Genomic DNA, 6958 nt, shown 5'->3' on the forward strand with positions numbered 1-6958 from the left:
TTTATTCAACAAGTTTTTTTATTGATTGATAAAATTGCAGATGTTTTCCCACAAACACAGAACTGTAAATATGTACAGTGGCTTTTTGGAAAAATTTACAGAATACAGTACAGGATTAAGTTGTTCTTGACATTTCGGCACAGCGTGCCCTTCCAGATTTTCAAGTATTTATTTGGAAAAACACATGGCCCCCCCTTGTTCAGATGTTATAGTAAGGGGAGATGCACCAGTGAGCCCAATTACACATTTAAAATGGGTTCTGCTGGTCTGCTACTCTTGAACCAAGCAAAACAATTGTTCATTTACAGCAGGGTGTGTGCTGAAGCAAGCTGTTATGGGAGACCTGGTCAATCATGGTTTTGATACCACACCTTCTGCACATTATTTCTATTCCTTACGTTCTCCACCTTGGATTTATAACCTCTTTAATCCTGTTTCAATTCTTCCTACATCTTCCTTTGAATCACTATTCCCCTTAATCTATCATTAGCTTTGAATGCCTGTTCTTTCTCCACCAGCAATTTTTTCCATCTTTGAGGTCACCCAGGGCTTACTGTTTGCATAGATCATTTGTTTAGAGGGGATTACATTTAAATACAAAATATATATTGGAGAAAACAGCCTGGTCATTAACACAATTACCTTTCATTGTACATGTACACTCAAAGCTTGGACACTTTCATGATCCCATGCATACACAATTCTCATCTTGGGCTTCACTGTTTTTAAATTCTTTCAGTACAATGTAATAAGTATACAGATAATTTAGGTCAGATCATCCTGTCAGTAGTTTGATAAGAACTTTGGCATTCTTACGGTTTTCATAGCAGAGATCTAATTTTCTAAAACTTTTTGTGTATCCTTTTACATATTGATATTAGGCTTAAGCAAAAAGCCATTAAAATCTCCCAGAATTAATTTCAGGACATCAAGTGATATTTACGCAAGGTCTTAAATTAATTTCAGAGGAAGTTTTATAATTAGCATCAGGAGGAATACACACAAGAGTTACGTACACCTGCCCAAACTCCCATGGCAGGTAGGTGTTAAAGAAACAGAGGGTAGTTCCAGATCTGGAAAGTTTAAGGCGTTAGATTAAAATGTTTGTGCTTTACCATGTTAAACATCTGAGTTCAATTTAAAAGGCCTACAGTCGCACAGGTGTCTTGTTCTACTACTGAGTGAGCCTGTGCTGCCACAGTCCTGTCAATACTAGTGTTCATCTACAGGTTCAAGTCTTAGGATATTTCATCTGTGCAGTGGTGGTGTGACAACTACATAACTGAAGCCTTTTGGTTACTGCAAAGTCTGAACTAACCAGTATATCCCCAAATTTCCCTTATTATACATATTACAATCTAGCAATTTTCCTCCAGGTGGCACTGTTGCCTAAGAAAACTATCCCTCAACGTGCCCTGTTGTTAACAATTCCTGTCCTCCCACTGGTCTTCAGCTCAAAACAGATTATCTAGTGGTACCACAACTCATTTTGTTCATAGAAGGTTCATAGAAGATGGAGTTCATAGATGGTAATGGCAGTATACAAGAAAGACCTTCATTTTATTGCACAAATATGATACAGTTTTCACTGGATTAAGGACATGACAGGTCAGAGGATCACCATACAAACCAGATATCTTTGTTCCCCTTTACAGACAGTGTTGAGGATGTCCCATTCCTCTTGTAGAGCTTCAGCTGCTGAGCTCCATTCTTCCCACCTGAACATGGCTCCAGCTTGGGACAGACCCACAGCCACCTCTCCTTTGTCTCTTGGAAAGGAAGGGGTTACATGACCAAGTCCTGACACTGTTGGTCAATGTAGCATTGTCTCAGAATAACGGGTCAATACAGTCCCGTTATGCCAGCAATTTTGTTGAAACCAACTGCTTGTCTTCTTTGGAGTAATGGCTGCATGATAATAGAAAACTGAGAGCAGTAACCAAAAGGGCAACATGGATCCAATACTGTCCTCTCACTTAAACTTTCTCATGTCCTTGTAATTTCTTACATGAACACATGTGCTGCATGACTAATTAGAAGTGCAAAGGTAGTAAACTGAGTGTGTGATAAATGTTTAGAGAGGAAAAATGTCTTCTTGGTGCAGTGTTAAGATAAATCAGGTTACAGAACAGTAGGTGTCCTGCTATAAACTTTAGACCCCACAGCTCACCTCCATATTTCTAAGCTCTCATTCATATTCCTGAGGCCCTCAAATACTGATGAGGATTAAATATACCTGGTGGCCATGGGAAAAAAAGGATTTTGAAACTTGTAACTAATAGGTACTTCTGAAAACGTGCTTGATTGCTTCCGCACGTTTTGGAAAAGTCAAGAAAAAAAAAAGAAAGCGACCTGCAACGTCAGGCTGTAGCCACGCCCACTTGAATGACATCTCTCGCAGGCCACGCCCCGCACACCTGTCCGCCGGCTTCTGCGAGAGAGAAGGGAGCTGGGTGAGTTTGTTCCGCGTTTTCTGTGGTTATTTTTAATTTTTCGTTTGTATTTGAATGTAAATAAAATTTAACTAATGTAGTTATGTAGTCTACACCTCACAGGAGAAAGGGGTAAAACAAGTATTCTCGATAGGGGCTAAATTGTATTTTTAATGTCTTCTCCCCCGATTCTCTTGTTTTTAAGAAGCCACTTGTTTTACACAGATAACATATTTCTTTTACACTGAAGAAAAGCTCTGTTGTAGCCATAAAGACATTTGAATTGGCCTTTTTTGTGAGTTACTTTATCCTAATCTTTATCAAACACCTCTGTTCACAAAATTAAGCGTGTGCAATTATCCAAATCCGAAAATAGCCAATTTAGAATTGAAGTTCTTTCATTATATTCTAGAGTATGGTAGGTGATTATGTGCTTATATTCGTGATAAACATTTCACTTGCAAAGAATACTTCTCAGTTTAAATGGTCTTTCAATTTTAAATTCTGCTTTTTTTGTGTGTTTTCAGCTTATTATCTACGGGCAAGACATGGTTCGCACTAAAGAAATTGGAGTATTAACGTAAGTATAAATATTTTATTTATTTCCTTACACGCATCTTATTCAAATATTTTCTGTTTTATATGTCTTGGTGTTAGCTTATAAGAAACCTTGTTTTAAATTATCTTTAAATGATCTTCTAAATGTGTTATTGTGTTTTGCAGTTGGGCGTCTTCGGGAAGGACATACTTGGCTCAGGTGCTGCAATTATCTCTGTAAGTAGAAACTCTTTAATTCTTTCACACGTATCATATTGAAGTACACTATATACTGCACCTCCCGAAAATTGTTGGAAAACGTGATGCACCTTTTGAAAAGGAGACTCAGGCTAGGTAGTATTAGATTAGATTTCTCCAAGGCAGATACGGTTCTGAAGCGACAAAAAAAACTATCGGCCTGCTGTTTATTGAAAGCAATTTCTGCTAAAACTGCGATCACATTTGCTTTTTCGATGCGCAAAATACAGTTTCAGAAAAAGAACATGCTAACCAGAATGGAAGAAAAACAGTAGAATGTGGTAGTTCTGTCTAATCGACACATGTAGCTGTATTGATTGTATTTTGCTTCGGTACTCTACACACTTCAATACCCTGTTAAACAGGAACATGTCCCGTTACACCAGGCTAAGCGCTTTATTCCAAGCTCAGCTAATACGGATTTCTGTTGTTTTGCAGGAAATGCAACAAAGTTCCAGTCTTCACTCTGGTCGCTGCCTCGACAGATCCCTTGGAGAAACAGTAACGTGCCGTATGTTTCTGTGCTTTTCCATGTAGTTGCATGCAACTCTTTTCGTACCCTTTTTACTTGTAAAAGCATTTAGCGTAAATGTACCCGTGCTTTGACATTTTGTCATTTAAATGCATGTTACTTTTCACTTCAGATCCTGTGTAACTGTCGTATGTAATGGAATGCGTTGTTTAATGTTGCATGTTAATGTTTTTGTACTCTGCTTACTTGTAAAAAGTCTTTAGTGTTAATGTAGCCTTGCTTTGACGCTTTGTAATTTAAAAGGTGTTAATTTTCATTTCGAATCTGTGCATCGCTCGTACTGGAATGCTTTGTTTTGTATGCAATTTTCGCTCAATAAATTGTTGATTGGAGTTTGATGTGTTTTGTTGTTTCTGTTCTCACGCAGAGTTCCGTACACCCTTGGTCCTGAAAAAGCCCGGTGTTGGTGAGTTTTTTGGCGGAGAGATTTTGCAAACAGTTTCCGAGAAGCGAGGCGAAGGGCTGTTTTTTCCTTGTCGTCACTGACCGCAAGGGGACACCCTATCGCTTTGTGACTTGGAAACTGCAGAGGCTACCCCCTTGTTAAGTCTGTCCAGATTTTCCCGCCAAAAAACTTAGTATATACCGGGGCTCTTGCAGGGCGTGGTCTCCTCCCATCAATCAAACCCAGCCCCGGCTACTCCTCTTTTTGGAGAGAGGGGCTGGGCGATTGACTCCAGCTCTAGCCAAGCCCACTCACTCCCAGCAGGAGGGGAAGGCAGGTTGGTGATGGCCTAGGTCCCTGCAGCGAGGCAGGTCTCCTGGTGTGGACTTAGAAGTCTGTTGGTTGCAGGCTGAGTCCACCCTGGGTGCCTCCTCTCTCTCGGGCCAAAGCCACCTCCAGCCCGGAGTGAGGGGGCTTGGCTAGAGCTTCCCTCCCTTCTCCTCCCCTAGGGACCCTAACCCCCCAGAGACTATCTAAAAAGGCGGGAAAATCTGGAGCGACTTAAAAAGGGGGTAGCCCCCGCAGTTTCCAAGTCACGATGCGATAGGGTGTCCCCTTGCGGCCGTGGCGCAAAGGACAAAACAACCCATCGCATCGCTTCTCGGAAACTGATTGCTCTCTCCAGATTTTGCAGCCAAAACTTACAGCAGTGAGACACCAGCCCAGAGCAAACCCTTCCAACACACCTTGAAAAAATAGCAGAAAATGCAAAACAATGTTTTTTTATTTCAGAATGCACAGCACATACAGTAGCAGCAGTCAACAGGGAACAGTTTAACAACATAACGACATTAAGAGCAAGATACAACACTGAATCGGTACATTACAGTCACTGTTGTCAAAAATAAAATTTAAAGAAAAGCACACATTGTCAACAATAACTTGCCAACGCACGAGCTGCTGGAGTGGAGACGAGATCGACGGAGCGCTGAGGATCAGGAGCAGCAGAACTGAAGGCAAAAGAAAAAAGATCAAGTTAACAAAACACGGGATTTGCAGAACGGATTCACTTGATGTGCTAAATAAAAGTTAAACATTTAAACGTGGTGCTTGAATATATATATGTATATAAACACGATGAAATGCAATGAGAAAACAACTGATTAAATGAGAAAGCAAAGATAGATCCCTGTCCCGCTACTCCAAAAAACTCCAGAACATACGTTCAGCCACATGAGAATTCAATTCCGTTGAAGAACCAGCGTCTTAAGAGTTTGCTTTTTCCGTTCAACAAAAGCACAACGAAACGAAAAGCAGCAATGTAGTTAATATATGCCTGTTCCGGGTAAAAATGTGTGAAAAAGCAGGCAAAACGTGTTGTCTTAACGAGTTACACAAATATTAATAGTATAGCAGAAGGTGGGAATATAACTTACCGTTAAAAAAACACTTTTCAGAACTGGTATCCCGTTCTTGAAATCCTTTTGGCACCTGGAGAAATAAAAACCTAACGAATTAATCCGTTTAATCTTGACAATATTTGTATCATTTCGGAACGAAAAACGTTCTTTTAGCCCCAATCCGCCAAAGGACATTACACAGCTAAGGACTTTAAAAAGTTAATATTAGAAGAAAAACTACAGCCCCAGACACCTAGAGATACCATATTTTAAAAACATACAATGAAAGTACAAAGCATGATAGTATAAGAACCTTTATACAAACTTTTCAAACTTCGAGAGCACGCTCCAACGGACAGGACACTCATTTCGGCGTCCTAAAACACAAAGAAAAGAAAAAACAACAATTAACAACAGTAGCAACAACAAAATAATTTTCATCTTGCTTTCCCCAAAGTGAAATTTGATTTTTTGCACTTAAAATAAGAAACTTCGAAATAAAACGCAAACGCACCTCGAGCCGCACCAGCTCGTCCCGCCGCCATCTTGCCGAGCGCACCTGTGGAACAGGTGGACGGGGCGTGTCCGCTGAGGAAGGTCACTCTGGAGGCGGGCTCCGGTCCTGACGGACAGCTGCGGATTCTGTTACAAGGGCCTCAACACTGACGTTACTGGAGATACATAGAAGCTTAAACTCACCAGATCATACTTAAAGCATTTGTCGGCTAAGGATTCTCAGAAAACCTAAAACAGTGACACTCCCCTACGAGGCTGTGCTCGACGGGAACTTCTAGCTTGCGGCCAGTTGATCGAATCAAGAGAAATGTGCTGGATAGGGACCCCTGCCGCTCCTAGTTAGGACTGCACCTCTCTTTCACTGCTAGTGCCACACCCGTCCTGCAGGTGTCTCAGTGGTATAAGGGGCTGCTTTTTAGAATTCAGTTCATTACTATTCATTCATAAAGGACTTAAACCCCCCATTTTCCCTGTTTTGGAGGGCCCCGAAAATGGAACCCCCCAAAACGGCCGGCGTGGTAGAGAACAGCCACTTACACAAACTCACCCCGACAGCACGAGAGCTACACCCGGGGCTTAGATCTCAGACTGACGGGGAGGCTCGGGGCTCGTCTTTAACTCCCCAGCGTCTCTGGGAGTCGATCCAATTGTCTGAACTTTAGAAAGTGCCCGATGGGTTAGCCCACGGAGCCACCAGGCCGGCCACGCTAAAGAGCGGCCATGTGACTCTCTTATTCAGTCTTAAGCCAAGTCACACTTAGGAGACGAGGCGGTTCCCCCTGTTCAGTCAGAGGTGGTAAAATGTGAATGTTTTTTTTGTAATGTCTGAAATGATTTTAAAGATAACATTTTAGAAACCTACATGAACGATTTAATTGTTCTCAATGTTTTTATGCCC

The 6958-nt window shown here is 41.3% G+C and overlaps 2 long non-coding RNA genes across 3 annotated transcripts; one reads left to right on the plus strand and one right to left on the minus strand.

Annotated features, from left to right (window-relative positions):
• Positions 1 to 2256: 2256 nt before the first annotated feature.
• On the plus strand, positions 2257 to 4091 carry LOC148641087 (uncharacterized). Of its 2 annotated transcripts, XR_015930270.1 has the most exons (4): positions 2257 to 2453; positions 2960 to 3012; positions 3156 to 3206; positions 3666 to 4091. It is a non-coding gene; the product is annotated as an uncharacterized LOC148641087 (long non-coding RNA). The 2 variants fall into 2 exon arrangements; XR_015930269.1 differs by lacking the exon at positions 2257 to 2453 and having other exon boundaries at positions 2755 to 3012.
• An 812-nt stretch (positions 4092 to 4903) lies between these two features.
• On the minus strand, positions 4904 to 6193 carry LOC148641088 (uncharacterized). The gene is made up of 4 exons (XR_015930211.1): positions 6059 to 6193; positions 5870 to 5921; positions 5581 to 5635; positions 4904 to 5154 (listed from the first exon to the last, which is right to left on the minus strand). It is a non-coding gene; the product is annotated as an uncharacterized LOC148641088 (long non-coding RNA).
• Between the last annotated feature and the right edge of the window lie 765 nt (positions 6194 to 6958).

Source organism: Lepisosteus platostomus, chromosome 25 (genome assembly GCF_059453375.1).
Source record: "Lepisosteus platostomus isolate fLepPlt1 chromosome 25, fLepPlt1.hap1, whole genome shotgun sequence".
NCBI lineage: Eukaryota > Metazoa > Chordata > Actinopteri > Semionotiformes > Lepisosteidae > Lepisosteus > Lepisosteus platostomus.